Genomic DNA, 20,743 nt, shown 5'->3' on the forward strand with positions numbered 1-20,743 from the left:
AAATATGTAAAGTTAAAAATATATATATTTGGCTAATAGAATGGCACAAGGAGGGAAAGGAAAAGATCAACGGGCAGCTTCTAAATATTCCCTGCTCCAGAATGGGAGGATTTGGCTTTTGGGATCCAGTTCTCTGATTCCTGTGTCCTGTCTCTGAGACCTATGGAGACTCATGCCAGATCATACACATTGTGGTCTAGAGTCACACTGAAATCTCTGCCATGATCGACATCACACAGAGAAGTGTCTATGGCCTAATCCGGTCTGGGTATGTATAATAAGCAATACAGAGACATCGCTGTAAGTTTGCCAATGACCTTCTTCTCTCCCTTAAGAAATCACATACTTTGCAGAGCAGAGCTCATTATGAAATTAGAGATAATATATGGGCAGCTGGGTGGCTCAGTCAGTTGAGTGTCAGACTTTGGTTTTGGCTCAGGTCATGATCTCACAGTTGGAGGGTTCAGCCCTGTGTCGGGGCTCTGTGCTGACGGTGCAGAGCCAGCTTGGGATTCTCTCTCCCTTGCTCTCTTTCTGCACCTCCCTCACTCATCCTCTCTCTCTCAAAATAAACTTAAAAAAAATTTTTTTAAAGATGAATAAGAGATAATCTAAGTATTTCCCAAATGTCCTTTCTTCATGATTTGCGCTCTATCTGTATGCCATTGGTACGTTTACCAAACATTTTTTTAAATTTTTGTTACTGAAGTACAGTTGATATACAATGTTCTATTAGTTTCAAGTGTGTAATGTAGTAATTAAACAATTCTATACAACACGCAATGCTCACCATGATGAATGTAGTTACCATCTGTCACCACACAACATTATTACAGTCTAATTCACTCTAACCCCTAGGCTGTACTTTTTGTCCCCGTGACTTAATTATCTTGTAACTGCACGTCTGCACCTCTTCGTCCCCTTCACCGATTACACCCATTCCCCAGTTTCCCTACCCTCTGGCCATCACCAGTTTGGTCTCTGTGAGTCTGTTTCTGTTTTGCTCACTTCTTTTTTATTGCTCACTTATTTTTTTTACTTGACATTAATATCTAGAAAATTGTGTGTTTTAGTTGTATTTATTCTAATACACAATGAATAAATACTACTTTGCACATACCACTGGAAAAACACCTCAATTGTCCTCACTATACACCTATCTCACCTTTGCAAACACTCATCTCCTCAAATACATCTTTTTAGATGGAGAAACTGATGGATTAGGTTGATTTCCCAGGGCTACAAACATAATTCGCAGCAGGGCTGGGATTCACCCTCAATCCTCTTGACTCACAGTGCCGGCTGCTTCTTTTATATCATGTTGACTCAACCACACGAAAGAAGGGCATGATGAATAGGACAAGTGCACTCCTTGGCTCCAGGTGGTGATTAAGTATCTACACAGGTGTCTAAGCAGAAACAAACCAATGCCACCATTCCTCCCAGCCACACCCACACCCCCACCCCCACACCCAGTCTTCCTCCTTCGTGCTTAATGATTTTAGCACATACACTTCTCCCAGCCTCATGTTTCCATCTCTGTTGGTGATGGCCACCTCTTCACAAGTTGGAGCAAAGGTCAATAGGTTGTACTCTGCCTACAAACAATCGTCTCTGTACTTAGCATTCTGGAGTGCTTTACACTCTTTTTAAGGCCCTTTCTCAAGCTTTCTTTTAATCCACACAATACTTTTAATACCACACTACTGTTAAGGCACTTTTCCAAGTTTTATCACTTTTAACCGGCACAATACTCCTATAGGGTACCAATTTAAGCTACCCAGGATGTCTCTTTCAGGATGGCATGCTGTGATCAAAAAGCAATCTGGCATATTTGTACTACTAAGGAGGAAGAGAGCAAAGATAAAAAAAAATTAGTAGAGAGTTACCATAAAAATACCGCAACATGTCTGCTGATAGATTTCCCCCTTGACCACAGTTTGCACGGCTAACCCCAGTGATGTAAGTGTATTTAAGCCATGCTAACAAATGAACCCTACCTCAATAAAGTGTTCCATTTTACCCATTATATTAAACGATGGGCTCATGAAAGCTGTCAGTAAAGTCAGTTCAACACTCCAGACTTCAATGAAAAGAATAAAGAGTGACATCCTCTTGATTAGAATTCATTTCTTTTCTGTGGAACAACATGCAATATTTATCTCCCTAATGGTTCTCAAGTCCTTGGAATAATGGCTAAGGCAGTGAAAGTAAACAAACCAGACTCCCAGGAGGGGACAAAATTTTTTCAGCTGGAGTCACAATACCTCTGGAGAAAACCAACTCCTTAACACATTCCGACAGACAGACAGACAGACAGATGGACCAAAGGTACCATCTTTGCTAATCCAATCATTTTTAATGTTGTCAGCCCAAGATATGGGATCTAATAAGCTAGTGTGTAAGGCCTCACACTGACCCCAGGCCCCACTGCGTGGGCTCCTTTGAGTAAATCTCTCTTACAAAAACAAACTGCAGGGACACCTGTGTGGCTCAGCAGGTTGTGCGTCCCACTTTGACTCAGGTCATGATCTCACGGTCGATGAGTTTGAGCCCCGCTTTGGGCTCTGTGCTGACAGCCCAGAGCCTGGAGCCTGCTTCGGGTACTTTGTCTCCCTCTCTCTGCCCCTCCCCCACTGGCACTGGTCTCTCTCAAAAATAAACAAACATTAAAGAAAACTGCATTTTAAAGTTCACCAATGTTTAAAGGTCACTAGTCAATTACTACCACAGCATACCATGTGGAAGCATAGTGACCTTAAGAGTTAACGTACCTCCCTAATTGTCACCTTCATCACACAGAAAAGCTTGTTCACTTTGACCTGACCTGACCTAGCACTTGCCTGTTAATCTGTCCCACCACAAATGACTGTTGGAGGCAATCATTTTCAATGGCTCTCAAATGGTTATTTGAGAACATACAATACATTCTTGGCCTCCGTTTGAGTTTACAACACACAGACTTGAACTATGGTCTCCCACCACCTCTTTTTACTCCACTATTACTCCAGGTACAGCACATTCCTTCACTTCTGTCAGCATCCTCCAAGGTGGAGTCACTGTGCCTACTCATTTTGCAATTATCTTAAGTGAAACATAAATGAAACCTAAAAAGCAAATCCTACTGCCAACGGCCCCTTTCCAAACCACCAATTGATAAGGGTTTTAAATTTTTTTACTAATAAAAAAGATGTATTATCATTAATGTGGCAAGGGGTCTTTAAAATTTAATGAGGAAAGGTGTGCCGGGGTGGCTCAGTCACTTAAGTATCCAACTCATGAATTCGGTTCAAGTCATGGTATCAGGGTTCCAGGGTTCAAGCCCCACGATGGACTCTGTGCTGACAGCTCAGAGTCTGCATGGGATTCTCTCTCTCCCTGATCCTCCCTTGCTTGTGCTTTCTCTCAAAATAAACATTTTAAAAAATTAATGAGAATAAAGCAAACACGCTGTAGGCAAGCCATTGGCAGGTAAGAGAAGCAAATAGTATGCCAAATTAGATGTGTAAATTGCAAATAGGCATGTGTAAACCATTCAAAATTCAGTAATCAAATAAAGTAGTATTTCCTATTAATTGGCCAATTAAAAAAAAACACCAAGAAATCTTAGTGTTGGCTATGGTAAGAGGAAACAAATTCTCATAATGTTTGCAGGAATGAAAATTGGTGTGACCTTTATGGAAGGCAACTTGCAATGTATTTAAGAAGCATCATAATGAGGAACACCATTGTAGAATACTTGCACTCTTAAAAATTATCCTGAGGAAGCAGCAAAGGTTAAACAAAAATTTCTACCAAGTGTTCCTCCTATTATAGCAGTATTTATCATGCTGTAAATTTGCAAACAACCTAAAGGTCTATAATTAATGAAACGGTTAAATAAATTATGTTACAGATAATGTGATAAGCCCTTAAAAATAGTGCAAACTGATACTTATTAGCATACAGAGCATGTAAAAACGGAAGGGGAGCCACATAATATAACATATACCTACTATCTATTTAATGTAACAAATATTGAAACTCTAAGAGTTTTCACTTTGTATTTTTTCGGCAACCTCCAAATTTCTGTAGTAAACAGGTAACTTTTCATCATCTTTGGTCTTCATAAGCACATCCAAAGGTGACCAGAGGTACATGTCCTTCAGATGCAGAATCAGTCATTCTCCGTCAACAATCCATCGCCTGAATACCAGACCCCCTCCAGTCTTCCAGTCTTCTCTTTAGGGCCATAAGTAATCCGAGGCAATGATTCAGATGTCATGGTCTTAATGGATGAGAACTGGGAGACCCTGCACTCAATTTCCTTGTGCCATTTCTCCATTAAAACCATGCTCTGGGTAGTTTTCTAAAGGGCCCTAGAGAATTGGGCAATTCATTGAATTTACTCTGCTGCATTAAAATAGCAGTCTACTGGGTACCACTTATATTTCAGTCCAGAGATCAATGGAACACTCCACTCAATGCAGAACAAATTCTCAGTCATCCTTTTGCACTAGAGTTTGAGTCCTCAGTCAGTTTAAGTTCACCCTTCAGTGTACAGCTACTTCTTTAGGACTACACAGTCTTTGAGCACAGATCAAAAATGAGCCACATACAGAAAGCAAAGGGTTGCCGTGGGTCCTACAGTGTTTTCTGGAAAATAAAGTGCTTTTCAGAAGACTGAAATACAAATAAATGCTTCAGCCATTTACATCCTATTCTTCCCAGTGATTAGACTTAAAATTTCTCCATGTGATAACTTTAATAAAGAGTTGGAAATCTAAGTTAAGTCTCAGTGAATGTCTTTATTATTAATAGGACTTGTTTTGAGCGTAAAGTTGATTAGGTGACAGAGTCCTTTTGTTTGAGGCCAATGGTATCATTTTATTTGCCTAACATAATGAAATATGCAAGACAATGGCCATGCCATTGTACCTCCCTAAGGAGTGATTGTACCTCCCTAAGTATTGTGAATATTGACCTGAATATACATGCTGAAATGTCAGTGTCTATTTAAAGTAACACTGTTTTGGGGCGCCTGGGTGGTGCAGTCGGTTGAGCGTCCAACTTCAGCCAGGTCACGATCTCCCGGTCCATGAGTTCGAGCCCCGCGTCAGGCTCTGGGCTGATGGCTCAGAGCCTGGAGCCTGTTTCCGATTCTGTGTCTCCCTCTCTCTCTGCCCCTCCCCCGTTCATGCTCTGTCTCTCTCTGTCCCAAAAATAAATAAAAATAAACAAAAATAAAGTAACACTTTTTTTTTTAAGTTTATTTATTCACTTTCAGAGAGACAAGGAACATGCGTGAGAGAATCCCAACTAGATTCTGCACCTTTTGGGCATAGTCCTAGTGGGGCTCAAACTCACCAACCATGAGATAATGCCCGAGCTGAAACCAAGAGTCAGACACTTAACTGAATGAGCCACCCAGGTGCCCTTAAAGTAACACTCTTGGTTATTTTCTCTCTCTAAGCAGGCCTGGTAACTTGTCTTCAGTATTAGTCTGCTTTAGAAATAAGACCAAACAGAGCAAAATGAACAATTTTAACTCATTACAAAATGTCTCAGCGATCAGCTAGTTCTCCAACAGTATTTTCTTTCTTTCATCTAGTCCTGGGCTTGACTTAGAAATTGAGACGAGGGGCGCCTGGGTGGCTCAGTCGGTTAAGCAGCCGACTTCGGCTCAGGTCATGATCTCGCGGTCCGTGAGTTGGAGCCCCGCGTCGGGCTCTGTGCTAACAGCTCAGAGCCTGGAGCCTGTTTAGGATTCTGTGTCTCCCTCTCTCTGACCCTCCCTCATTCATGCTTTGTCTCTCTCTGTCTCAAAAATAAAAACGTTAAAAAAAATTAAAAAAAAAAAAAATTGAGACGAGATGTTATTCAATGATGGGAGATTGCAGGCATGTATGCTTCACATCAATAAAGCCCCAGATACAAATACATTATGTTATTAATTTTATACTCTCCCTTCTGGCAAGCAGCTCTCAAAAACCCATCTTTATTTCAGGGGAAATGGCCAAACCCAATTTCACAGGTAAAATAAAGTCAATTTTCACCACAAATAGCTATTTATAAACAGGATGCCCAGTCTTGAAACAGAAAGTGCTTTTATTCCTACACAAAAGGTCAGAGACATCTGGCCTCAATATTGTTTCATGTTCTTCTGCCAATAAAACATTTTCTCTCTTTGAAAACTTAAATGTTGAGCACAAATTAGGAAAATTGGCAGTCTTGTCCTAGTTAACAGAGCTAAAATTTATTCCTAATATTTGTTCTCTTATAATTTAACAGCAGCCTAACAATATCCAACTTCCTTTTAGCATTTTGAATCAAAGTATAATAAAAAGATATGGTAAAGGGGCTTTTAGCAGAGGATAAAAACTTTATGAGCATAAAGTCTCTAGTTAAATGCTTGTGGATGCTTATTTAGCTGTTTTTCTTCATTAAATATGAATTATAGCTCTTTAAATGCTGATTTGGAAATCAGGAAGGTTTAGTTTTACTCTACTGCTTTATATCCACAGGCAACATAAATCTATTTAAAAGCTGATTTAAGAAAGCAACTTGGGGAAGCAAATTGCTGGTGATTTGATCCCTCGAATTTTGCATGCTACATAATCAGAATCAGGTTGTACTGAGTACCAAAAAGGTTTATTTGAATGATTGAAAAAGACCATTATTCCTGAAAAGTCACAGGATGGATAATGGTGGAGCTTAGGGACAGGGGATCAATGCCCAATCAGAGACAGGTAGGGGAAGGACAAAGTTTTTTTTTTTTTTAATGTCCCTATGTTGGCTTTTCTAAGTTTATTTATTTATTTTAAGAGAGAACACAAGCAGGGGAGGGATAGAGACAAGGAGAGACAGAATGCCAAGCAGGATCCATGCTATCAGCACAGAGCCCAATATGGGGCTCAAACACACAAATCGTGAGATCATAACCAGAGCCAAGATCAAGAGTCCTCGCCTAACCGACTGAGCCACCCAGGCTTCCCCTTAGGTTGTCTTCTTTATTGGAAATTGTCAATAGTACAACTATGACCCCCAATTCAATAGTACACGTCAACTATAATTTTAATCATAAAAGCAAACCCATTTTGTTCATACAGCTCTAGACCAACAGCCTTGAAGAGGACAAAATGTTATTCTCCTATTCAGCAATGTGGACACTTAGAAATCAAGGTTATCCTAACTCACCAAGCCAGTATTTCCAAGTCTTCTGTAGGCAAAAGTAAAGAAATGAGGTAGACCTATCACTCCATTTCCAGCCTTCCTACAGCAATGTATTATCCAAAGAGACATCAAGAATTGACCGAATTGAAAACCATTATATAGTATTGACAATGTTGTTTTAATAGTTCTCTCATTCCTAAATGCCACAAACTCTGATTTACTTCCCATTTGCCTGCAAAAGAAAAATTGACTTTCCATGCAGAATGTACTAACAAGCAATCTCTCTACTCACTCCCTCACTAAAAGCTGAAATACACACACACACACACACACACACACACGGAAGACACGGTTTTTTTTAATCATCCTTTTTGTTCATTGCAAATCATCAGCAGCAGATTCTTGTACTTAAATCCATTCTTTTGACTTAAAAACAATGTGTCCAAGTGCAAATCTTACGATGCTATCAATTTCAACTATTCAAAACAAGCACATTCCATGGCAGCCATTTCTGACAGCTTCTTTTGGGAGTACACATAAATCACTTTTGCCAATCCATAATAGCATAGGGAGATGTCAGGTATGTCTTTCTGGAAATAAGCATACGAGCAAACAGGTACCTTTTCTGAGCCTTCCATTTTTTGACTAGTAAATCCATCATTCAGTTAGATCAGTACTTTTTTCTATCAATTTTTTTTGAAAACACAATTTCTTTATTACAATATTATAGTCTCTTTTTATATTCTTTTGATTAAAATTAACACCTGAAATTAGTTTACATAATATGCCTTGTTTTTGAGAAAACTCCAAGAAAACATGTTAATAAATTCCCTGACACAGCTTCCCATAATACTATTTTTCAAACATTTTTTAGCTGCATATCCTTTTCCCTCAATTTTATGGAGGTATACTTGACAATTAGAAATAGTGTATGTTTAAGGTATACAACTTCAAAATTTGATACAGATATACATTGTGAAATACTCACCCCCACCAAGACAATTAACATAATCCATCACCTCACATAGTTACCGTTGGGTGTATGTGGTGGGAAATTTAAGATCTGCCCTCTTAGCAAATTTCAAGTGTACTATACAATGTTGTTAACTATAGTCACATGGTTGTACATTAGATCTCCAGAACTCATCTTGTGTAACTGAAAATTTGTGCCCTTGAGCTGTATCTCCCCATATCCCAGAAGCTAGAAAATTTTTCAGTTTTATTTAGATCCAAGTTAGTGGTGCCTGGGTGGCTCAGTCAGTAGAGTATCTGACTTCAGCTCAGGTCATGACCTCACAGCTTGTGAGTTCGAGCCCCATGACCGGCTCCATGCTGACAGCTTGGAGCCTGGAGCCTGCTTCAGATTCTGCGTCTCCCTCTCTGCCCCTTCTTTGCTTGTGCCCTCTCTCTCAAAAAAATAAATAAATAAACATTAAAAAAAATTTTAAATCCAAGTGAGTTAACGTCGAGTTTAACAATGATTTCAGGAACAGAAGTAATGATTCATCACTTACACGTAACACCCAGTGCTCATGCCAACATGCTAGGATTTATTCTTTTTATCTTCAAAGGGGAAGGAGATATTATATATACTTGCTTCTTCATCAAAAAAGAGACTTTTTGGGGCGCCTGGGTGGCGCAATCGGTTACGCGTCCAACTTCAGCCAGGTCACGATCTCGCGGTCCGTGAGTTCGAGCCCCGCGTCGGGCTCTGGGCTGATGGCTCAGAGCCTGGAGCCTGTTTCCGATTCTGTGTCTCCCTCTCTCTCTGCCCCTCCCCCGTTCATGCTCTGTCTCTCTCTGTCCCAAAAATAAATAAACGTTGAAAAGAAAAATTTAAAAAAAAAAAAAAAGAGACTTTTTTTTAGCGATGGCCAACTGTTCAGAAATCAAGCTAACAAAAAAAGATGACAAGAAAAACATAGAAACTTGCTAACCCAATTTTGTTATTGTGAACTATGGTAATCTTACAATGAAATTAATGTGTGTATATACAAGATTCTGCTGAATAGGGAACCACTTATTTGGTGACTTATGATGGTTAAAGAACTTATTTCAGGAAAAAAAACAAAAGATAAATTTCTCCTTTCTCTTACATCTAAACCACTCTGGACACGTTTTGTTTTTTTTTTCTCATGTTTATTTATTTTTGAGAGAGAAAGAGACTTAAAGTGGGGCAGAGAAAGAGAGGGAGACACAGAATCCAAAGCAGACTCCAGGCTCTGAGTGGTCAGCACAGAATCTGACGCAGGGCTCTACCCCAGAACCATGAGAACATGACCTGAGCTGAAGTCAGAGGCTTAACCAGGCACCCCACCACTCTGGACAGATTTTTAAAAATTCCAACCTATCTGCATGTCAGAAACAGGCTTTGCACTGTCTAAATTACTACCAACTTTAAGGTAAGAAACAAAGGGAATTAGAGGTGAAAGACAAAAGGGCTGTAATCTGCTACTCAATAACCCCCCTCAAAACACCTGATACCATCACCCAATATTGCTACGGTAACAATTATCCAGATTAACTCATCAGCTCCTTGAATGAGCCATTCCCAACTTTTCCCCCAAAGAGAACCAAAGTTGGAGGAGAAGTTATCATGTAGCTTCATTACTGTTCCATCAGGCATACTTGAGGATTTTCTTCACAAATTGGAGAAACCCTAGCAACAGAAGGAAGTTATTTTTCATAAAAGGGTCAATGGATTGCTGATGAAAAGGTAACAGAAGTAGGATACTCTCCATTCAATGACTTAGCACATTGCTATAAATCGCTGGGGGGAGAAAACCCTCATTTTTCTTTTCAGATACACACCCCCACCTTCTTTCAGATCAGTATTAAGGTCTTCAACAATTTTTCAAGATAGAATGGGTTCTATCTACTGAATTCTGTCTTTGATACTTAGTCTACTCCTTACTCTTTTTGAGGCATCTCTACTCATGCCACTCTTGATTTGGATTCTTTTGTCCCAATCTTTGAGTATTTTTGCAGGAAAAAAAAAAAAAACACCAGCATATGATCCACATATGGGCTTTCATTAAGGCACAGCGTGGAGCTCACTGCACTGGTGTGTTCAATGATAGACTGAAGGGCTCTATTTGACTTCTGGTCCCATTTCGTTCCACAAAGGACTTGAGTTGATTTTCAAGGTTGACTGTAACCTGGTATTTCTTCCATTTCAAAGGCATTCAGTAGAGCCTAAAATATGCTTATTACTGCATGCGGCTTATGGATATACACTATGTAAGACAAAATGTCCTAACACTTTCTTGGACACTAACTGAGACCAGAAAAGCAAAGCACTAGTGAAAAGTGGATAGGGAAGGAGAAAATAACCAAGCCCTTTCTGGCAAGGACAGTTAACAAGCACAGGGCTGAATGTGACTTCCTTCCCCTGCTGTCTTCATTCCTTCCACATGAAGAATGTTGACCAGACAATGTCAACATCTGGGAAACCAGAACTTTTTTCAGGATAAGACCTAAAGTAGAAGCAGGAAAGGCCTAGCTGACCCCTATCAGCACCTGAGTATCACACAGGATCTTGTGATTTGGTGAATAAACAAGGCTCACCGAATGTATTACGTGTATTTCTTCTTGTGTCTTTCTGGTTGCATTATGCATTATCAGAGTCAATTGCACAGAAACAAGTATTTTAGAGTTAGAGTTTTTCTTTATTTCAAGATGGATAGCCTCAATTTTGGGGATACACAGGGTCCCTCATGGAGTATCTACTGCATCTACTAGTAAAGTCCCTTTTGGAAAAGACTTTCAACAAACCTAGCATTAAATGTAGATAGTATACTCCAAAATAAATAAATAAATAAATAATAAATCATACTCAGATCTTATAAATGATACATAAACTCTCCAACACAAGATCTAAATCAATAACAAAAAAATGTTTTTTTGTTGTTGGGTTATTTTTTTTAGTAGGTTTTTCTAAGTTGGAAGTCTACTCTTGTGATCCCATCTTCTTTTTTTTTTTTTTTTCCAACGTTTTTATTTATTTTTGGGACAGAGAGAGACAGAGCATGAACGGGGGAGGGGCAGAGAGAGAGGGAGACACAGAATCCGAAACAGGCTCCAGGCTCCGAGCCATCAGCCCAGAGCCTGACGTGGGGCTCGAACTCCCGGACCGTGAGATCGTGACCTGGCTGAAGTCAGACGCTTAACTGACTGCGCCACCCAGGCGCCCCCCCATCTTCTCATTAAAGTAGGAAGTCAGGTCATTTAGCAAAAGGCAGGAGGGAGTGGGATTAAAAGAGAAGGTTACAAGAGCCATTTCAGGGAATGCAGTGGGGAGCCTATCAGTACTGGGAAGAAGACACTATGAACACAGGGTCAATCCACTCAGAGCTGGTTCTAGAACTGCACCTTATAGCGAGGATATAATTCCCTGCAGAAAATACTCATCTCATTAGTGCCCTACCCATTCAGCCCCAGTGACTGATCTGGTTTTAATGTAAAATGAAGTATCATCCAGAATTTGTTCACAACTCCAAGCCATTTCTTACCTAACTTGCCAGTCTCCAAGAAGGATGGTGGGATTCCAGAGATCTACTCGACAATTATGTTTGTAATTTATTTGGTAAAATTTCATGCTTAGGAAAATACCAAATTCTGTGGTATTTTACAGATAAGGAAAGGGAGGCTGCCCAACTTAAAGGTGTCATAGGTAATAAGTCATGCAGCTAAAAATGAAGCCAAAACTTTCCTCCCCAAGTCCAGAATAAGAAGCAATATTTCTCCTTAAAAAAAACACAAGAACTAATGGTGACTATGAAACATTTATTTAAAATATAAATTGGGAAATGATCCCCTTTCTGAAATTTTTTTTTATAATCACTCAGGATTAAAAATCATTCCATGCTGAGGATCTCTGTCAGAAAGGCAAGGAACCAGGTCTCCTTAGACCTGAGGACGCCTCTTGGGCCACTCTAGCATGGACCAAAAATCCTTGATCTAATTGAGGTAAAACTGAAGTGACTTTTGTGTTGGAGCCCTGGTAGAATGTCACCAGGGAAATGAGAACTGTCCTAACCCCTTCTTAGTTTTCAGCTAATGAATGCTAATGAAAACGGGCCCAAGAGTAGAAGACAGAAGAAGTAAAACTCAATACCCAAAGGGGAGGTGGGGGGGGGGGAGAGAATTCCATCCTTCCCACCTTCCAGTGAGGATTATTTCCCTTCCATTAGGATTATGAAGCAAAGTCAAATCTCTTGGAGCCTAATGCAAAACTGTGTGCCCGACTTGTTTATTCCTTTGTAGCAGAATCAGGCGCTGCTTAAAAGAGGCAGGCAAAACAGTCTTTTGGAGTTTATGAGGAAAATCATTCTCTAATTTTGTCAGAATTCAAATGAAAGCTATGGTTTGAAGCCACTGCAACAGAATTAAACGTGAAGTATAGAAGGGATTAATTTCATAAATTTCTTACGTTGTTGATGGAACCATCTGGCAGTTTGAGAGATAACCATTAAAGTCTATACAAGAAAATGTCTTTCTAAGATTATAATGACTGAATATTATAACAGCGGGAGAATAAGAACTAATGCATATTTTATCATTGAAAACAAATGCTCCGGACTCTTAAGTCATGTGGAATTTCCGCTCACTTCTAAAGGAAACTGGCTAAAGGGAGATACACACCTTCAAGAACCTCAGAGATGCCACTTCATTGGCTCTTCATGGAAGGCTGCCAAGGAATATTCGCCTGTTCTTCTCTGAGGAGAAGCTGTGACCCAGAGAAGCTGGTGATATTCAAAGGACACACGAGGTTTGAACTAAGATCATTCTTGCTCTAACACTATATGCCACCAAATACCACAGCTGCATGTAACAATCAACACTGTCAGGCAGGTGTAGGGCAAGACCAAGGACTTGACTGTGATTACCTACCCAGGTGTTTCCAATGTCAGAGACACCGATTTGCCAAGTGTTTTCAAGAACATTCTCCCATCAGTTCCCCAATTTAGTCCTGACTAAACTTAATTGTCATCACTATTTATGGAAGAGACTAGGTTCCATTTCAAGATAATTTGACTCACCGACAAAAACAATGGTCCTTGAACTTGGATGTTCAGAGATTCCCTTGAGAAGCCAGGAAAAGGTGAAGATCCATCAGCAAAAAAAAAAAAAAAAATGGTTCCCGGAGAATGGGCCCATGTATATTTTAATCAAGTCCCCACGTGTTTCTGATAGCTCTTAAAATCTGAGGTCGAAAAGTAGGGTGGTCTCAATATAGAACAGGTGATCCATCAGCCTATTCCAACCAGAGTAACTAGAATTGAATTCCACCTCCAGTATGTGTGGGGCATGCAACTTCACACAAGTTATCTTATCTCTTTATGAATCAGTTTTTTCACCTGAAAAATGGAGGTAATTAATACGCATGTCATAAAATTCTCATCAGGACCAATGAACTGCTGTGTTCTGAAAAGATTATCCAGCACATCCTAAATGCCAGTGATTTTTCATCCAAAACTTCAAAGCACAGCTAGAGAACTGTGTGATGCTTCCAATGTCGAGGTCCCTCTGCAAACTCTCTGCCCCTCCTTTAGAGCAAGGCCACTTCCCACAGATGCCCACAGGGACTCAAGAGACACACTCAAGAGCTGTCAGACAGGAACAGGGTTTTAATTACCTTAGCTGTACACAAAGGGACAAATGACCGTCCGCTGCTGTGGGTGGCCCCAGACATTTTTTTGAGTGCCATCCCCCTCAAACCTTCATCTCGGCTTCTCTGGAGGTGCCTACCCTCACACATCACCCAGTTCCTGCCACAGCTCATTCCCAACACAGCTCAGGCATGTGAGGCCATTATTTTCTTCACACAGTGATCCAAAATATCAACATAGCCAATGATTCATGACACACACATTACTCTAACCCAACTCTTGTAAGAGATACCAAGAGTGGTACTAAGAGAACCAGTATTAGTCTTGCCCTGGACGCTAGAGACTGCACTGGTGAAACCACTGGAGGGACGCCTGGAAGGCTCAGTCCATTAAGCATCTAACTTGTGATTTTTGCTCAGGTCATGATTTCATGTTCATGGGATCGAGCCCCCCCTCGGGATTTTGTCTGTCTCTCTCGTTCGTTCTCTCTGCCCCTGCCCCCTCTTGCTCACCCTCTCAAAGTAAATAACCATTAAAAAGAGTAAACCACTTGACAAAGGTCTCACAGCCAGTAAGCAGCACCACTGAGGCTCCCAAGCATTCAGTTCAAAACCTCAGGAGCTCCACAGTGAAACCTGAAACAACACCACACACAGAGGGCAGGGAGAGATGGGAGAAAGGTGCAGACTACGCCAAATGGGAAGGTGACCATTTCAGTGAACAAGGAAACTTACTTACGAGGCTGGTCTTGGGTGGCTGCAAGACAAGATCTTCACACCCACCGCCCAAATCTTAAAGTTTATATAGAAGCCTTCACTGGGTTCAGTCGCATACAACCTCCGGAGGATCTCAACAACCCAAGCTCTCTCAAGGCTGCTTCCTTAAATCAGCTGCCGGCAAGATAATTGTAGGCAGCTGTGCCCAGTCCTAAGCCAGGAGAGGGAGGGGGATGAGTCTCAGATTGCCTGGGTCCAGCCCAAGGGTCAACGAGGGGTCAAGACCCCTCACTGACCTCCACCAACAAACCTATATGCCATCTTCTGCCCAGTTGGGCACCATTCCCCTCAGCCATTCAGAGGATGTCTCTAGAATATGCTACCAAGTTTCACCCATGCTCTGGACCACTCCTCATCCTTACCTCCATCTCTGCTTTGCACAGGCTCTGCCCTGGCGACCCCAGCTCTCTAGCCGTGGTACTGGTAATGAAATTGGATGCCAAGTTGGTAATTAGTTCTAACACTGTCTCCTAAGTCCTTCCTGTCTTTCAACCCTCATCACCACTACAGCCATAATCAGGTCGACCACCTTCAGAGTTCTGAAATCTTCAAAATGCACCCTTTATTCTAACAATATTCTATATCTCCGATGTCTTATCTGCCTCCCCGTGTTGCTTGGATCTGCAGGGTTAACTCCCATTCTTCAAAACATTTCTAAGAGCCCTTAACAATTGACCATGGAGACAAAGGCCGGGATCTCTATATCCATTTTTTGGTGTTCAATCATGAATTTGTTATGAGTGAAAAAAATAAACGAAGAGTTCCTTTTGGTTTTCTGCAAGATTTTCCCAATATAAACCAAGAAATGGGCTTTTTAAATTGGGCTTTTTAAAACAAATGATAACCTAGGTCACACCAGAGTCAGTGACTAAGCACGTGGCAAATTTTATGATACTCAAAGACAGTGACTGCTAAAGACACTATGTTTATTTATTCATAACTGGGTGAGTCAATCATACACGCATCAAACATCTATTGAGTGCCTTCTGTATTTCGAGAACTGTTCTTGACACTAGGGTATGACCTTGAACAAAAGACATGTACTCTGCTCACATGGGGAATACATTCTAGTGAGAGAAACTCAAAATGAAAAAAAACAAGTAAATAAAAATTTAATTTCTGTTACCGGCAAGAAATGTCAATAAAACAAAATATTTCAAAAGAAATTGAATAGAAGAAGGGCACCTGGGTGGTTCAGTCGGTTAAAGGTCCGACTCTCAATTTGGGCTCGGGTCATGATGTTGAGGTTTTTAAGATCAAGCCCTATAATGGGCTCTGCACTGACAGCATGGAGCCTGCTTGAGATTCTCTCCCTCTCTCTATCTGCCCCTCCCCTTTTGTGTGTGTGCTCTCTCGCTCTCTCTCTCTCTCAAAATAAATAAACATGAAAAAAAAATAAAGTGAATATGAGGGACTAGTTTAACATGAGTAGACAGGAGGGCCTATATAAGAAGGTGGTATTTGATCTGAGGCTTAAATTATAAAGAACCACCAAGCAAAGAATTTTATTTTTGCATAGCAGGGAGGAGGTGTTTCTGGGAGGACAAAAACAAGACTCAGATAGAACCAAATTCAAATTCTCGGGGAGAAAGATCAGAGGCCAGGAGAGCTACCCGTTAATGATCAAGGTTTGGAGTGCTCAAGGTGGGGTTGGAGGAGTCAGGTGGAGTCAGAACCTTCAGCAGGGGCCTTGTAGGCAGGGTAACAATTTCAAAATGTGCCGGGTTTGGGGCGCCTGGGTGGCTCAGTTGTTAAGCGTCCGACTTTGGCTCAGGTCATGATCTCACAGTTCATGGGTTTGAGCCCTGTGTTGGGTGGGCTCTATGCTGACAGCTCAGAGCCTGGAGCCTGCTTCAGGTTCTGTGTCTCACTCTCTCTCTCTCTGGCCCTTCCCCACTCGTGCTTTATCTCTCTCTGCCTCTCAAAAATAAAGAAATTTAATAAGAGGGACACCTGGGTGGCTTGGTCGGTTAAGCCTCAGACTTCGGCTCAGGTCATGATCTCATGGTCCGTGAGTTCGAGCCCCGCGTCGGGCTCTGTGCTGACCACTCAGAGCCTGGAGCCTGTTTCAGATTCTGTGTCTCCCTCTCTCTCTGCCCCTCCCCTGTTCATGCTCTGTCTCTCTCTGTCTCAAAAATAAATAAACGTTAAAAAAATTTTTTTTAAAGAAATTTAATAAGAAAAAAAAATTTTCTTTTAATGTACGGAGTTTCATGTCCTCAGTGATCAGACTGAGTTTTTAAAAACAAAAGTAGGTCTACTGTGTATGTGGGCAATGGAGAGAGAGTGTGGAGAGGAGACTGGAAACCCAAGGGGCAGCTGCGGGAATCTATGAGAAACATCATAGCATGAATCCCGAGCCAACTGTGACAAGAAACTGTACGGAAAATGGAACACGGCCTTATAATGGATGCGGCCCCAACAGAGGATCTGGAGTGGACTCCACGCTGACAGCAGAGAGCGCCACATGCAGGGCTCCACATGAGCCGCCTGATCATGACCTGAGCCGAAGTCAGAGGCTTAACCTGAGCCCCCCGCCACCAGGCACCCCTGCAGCATCTTGTCAAGAAGAAACAACAATTGGATTTATAAGCTCAACCACTTTGCGCTCCAAAGTGGCACTGACTGCCCACCCTTGAGCTTGGGACCCTCCTTGTATTTTTTCATCTCCTTGCCAACCCCCCCACACACTGCCTTCCCTTACACCTGTGTCAGTGTTTGCTTAGAGTGACTGTTACAGGAAGGAGCCAGTGTATTCTCTGTGTCCCACACTCTGGGAGTGACATCTGAGAAATACAATAATGGGGCAGAGCCCTTTGGGTGCTTAGCTGGCATCTGTTTCAGTTTAACACTAGGTTTGAGTAGGAAATGTTGTTTCTCAAATTTCTTTGGGGGGGGATCCCTCTTCTGGCAGCAATGACTTATTCCTGAATATCATCAACTTAACAACATTTTAGCTAAATGGGAGTGCAAACCTCTAAGTAGTATTAATGCCTTGAACTAGAGTAACATAGCAACATATGAACCTCCTTTACTAAGTAATGGGGATTAATAATGTGACGGATGAAAGTGATAATATGTATAATGTAGAGTTCTCTTTTGCCTTCTTGCTATTACGTACTACCAACTACTACTTACTGGCCAGAGGAAGGATACAATGAACATTCTTCTTAATCCACAGAATTCCAGAACAGGACAACATGATTCAAAGATCTGGCTACAGTAAGAGTCACCTGTGAAATCTGCAACGTTGTCATGCTGATACGCAGAGAGTTCCAGAGCAGATGATAAAGAAATGATGTATAAATCCAAACTGAAATCTGTACCAAAAAATATGCTGCCTGTTTAATTCAAACGAAAGCATGTTTCATGTTTGTGAAAGAAACTAAACAGCACGGCAAAGAGAGACTAAGGAGGAAATAGTTGCCTGAGAATATTAACACAGGAGTTTTAGATTATTTGTTTACCTGCTAAGAGACTCATTTATGCCTGAAAGTAAAAAATATTTTACGTAAAAAAGATAATTGTCTAAAACGGAGAATAAATTATTTCAGAATTCCCAACAGGAAGTAGAGCGGTCTTTGCCAAAAAATTAATATTGAAAGAACTTCATAATGCCATGTGAATATTCAATATTTTGTTCCTCTACGTTCATTCGATCATTCCTTTTTCTTTTAAACGGTAAAAGGTCCAACAACGCACATCAGCAGAACTGGTTAGGCATGGGTTATAAATGATTATATTGTTTATTATTTACCACAGAATGTAGGGAATATACATATATCACAAAATAGAGGGAGAAGAACCAACTAGGAGCAGGGGATCCCAGAAACATATTTACAAAGAGGCTGCTCAAAAGTTTAAAAATATTCCCAAGTTAAGAATACAAATTGTAGGGTAGCTGGGTGGCTCAGTAGGTGCAGTGTCCAGCTCCTGAGATGGGCTCCAGCTTTGATCTTGCAGGTGTGAGACTGAGCCCCACATCGGGCTCTGTGCTGAATGTGGAGCCTGCTTGGGATTCTCTGTCCCTCTCTCTCTGCCCCGCCCCCTCTCGTGCTCACTCTCTCGAAATAAATTAATTCATAAGTTTTAAAAATAATACAAATTATAAAATTCTTCAAGATACGGTGAAAGATCAGTGTATATAATTTGAAGCAGTTGTAATATGGGGAGGTAACAATCTCTCTCGTGAGCTATTCGTTCATGAAGTCCTTGTCCCATTAACTCATGTAGGCCTGGGTTAAGGCAAAGGAATGAGATGAAAAATTCCCCATCAAGGATCTTTCTGTCTTTGACAGCTGTCCTTAGCATATCCACGCACACGCACATACACGTGCAAAATCTATAATTTCTTTCAAAGTGATCTCAAAATCTCTAAAACCCATCCATGGAATAGCATGCCAATTGTATGCTGGATTAAGAAATGACCAATCTGAAGAAGAAAAGGCAAGATCTCACCTTCCCACCAACTCCCCATTCCCATGCTCCACAGAGGACTCCATTAACACAGACCAGAGTTTCGAAAAAACACAAGTGGCTCAGCCTCGTCTAATGGGTACAAGAAGGACTACACACTATCGGGTGAGGACGTCATCCCCCCAGCCAAAGACCCAGAGAGCCCACCGAGCTGTCCAAGATTCTGACTTCCCCTGGCTCAGCTTGGTACCTTATGCTAACCAAGCTTCTACACACCCATACTTTTAAAGTAGGCTAGCAGCCCCAAAACTAAGCTTGTACAACCCTAAATGCCTTAGACCATTTTCTTTGTTAAGATAAAAGGTAGGAATACATTTACAAAATGAATTATCCCATGCTGTGGGTGTGCCTGAGTGTGAAGTCTGCACTCTTTTCTATCTGTAGTAGACTTTAAACTGTAGATGCATGGGGGGGGGGGGGGCACATATTTTTTAAATACATTAACTTAGTCTCCATTACAAAGTTATAATTCCATCATTTGTTTTTATCTTCACCTTTGAACAAAACAGAAAATAATCGCCTATACTATCACTGACCCCACATTCTTTAATACGTACATCCTGTCTTAGTCTGTCCAAGCTGCTGTAACAAAACATCACTGGCTAGTAGCTTACTTCTCACAGTTCTGGGGGCCGGAAGTCTGAGATCAAGGTGCCAGTATGGTCGGGTACGGACTTGCTTTCGGGTTGTAGACTTGCCATCGTACCCTCACGTGGCGGAAGGGGTACTGTGGAAGGGCATTACTTCCATTTACCAGGTCTCCGCCCTAGTGATCTCATCGCCCCCAGAGACCCCCACGTATTAAAACCATCAGCTTGGGGAGCTAAGACTTCAACATATCAATGTGGGGAAAGGGAACACACACAGTAAGATGTAGCAATTCTCTCGTGTCCCAACTCTACAGTCTTACAAATTTACAGTGAATTGACGAAATTTCTATTTTATTTCTGATCTTAAAATGTCTCTGTAAACTAATACATATATAGCTGAACCACATAAAATTGAATCATATCCTTAAGCAAATGAATGAACTTCAAAAAAGATGGCCACTAACACCAGGAATATGTTAACGAATGTTGACATTTCTGGCTAATGCGATAGAACAAGAAAATACGAAAACAAAGCATAAAGAAATCAGAAAGAAGGATAAAATGTCATTATTTATACCTACTAATGAGGCTCTTCTTGGACACAGAAATGACAGAAAAGAAATCAAATCAATAGGATAGTTCAATAAAGCAGTCTGTTGAAATTATATATGTAAAAATCAACCACATCACAATGTGCATATAATAAAGACATATAATGAAAACTATCATTAACAGAAACATGTACATAGGTTTAAGATTCAACAATGTAATAATTATAAAATCTAGCAAAGATGAAGAAAACTACAAAAACATACTGACAAATGTAAAACAAGTGACTTAATTTAGTACTATTCTGTGATATTAAAGAGGAAAACTAATTCCTATATTTTATAGAAATTTAAATTCTCCAAAAGTTAATCTGTAACTCGAAGTGTAATTCCAGTAAAACTTTCTTTTTTTAAAATTATTTTTAATATTTTTATTTATTTTTGAGACAGAGAGAGACAGAGCATGAGCAGGGGAGGGGCAGAGAGAGGGGGAGACATAGAATCTGAAGCGGGCTCTAGGCTCTGAGCTGTCAGCATAGAGCCTGATGCGGAGCTCGAACTCACGGAGTGTGAGACCATGACCTGAGCTG

The sequence above is a fragment of the Prionailurus viverrinus genome, chromosome A1 (genome assembly GCF_022837055.1).
Source record: "Prionailurus viverrinus isolate Anna chromosome A1, UM_Priviv_1.0, whole genome shotgun sequence".
NCBI lineage: Eukaryota > Metazoa > Chordata > Mammalia > Carnivora > Felidae > Prionailurus > Prionailurus viverrinus.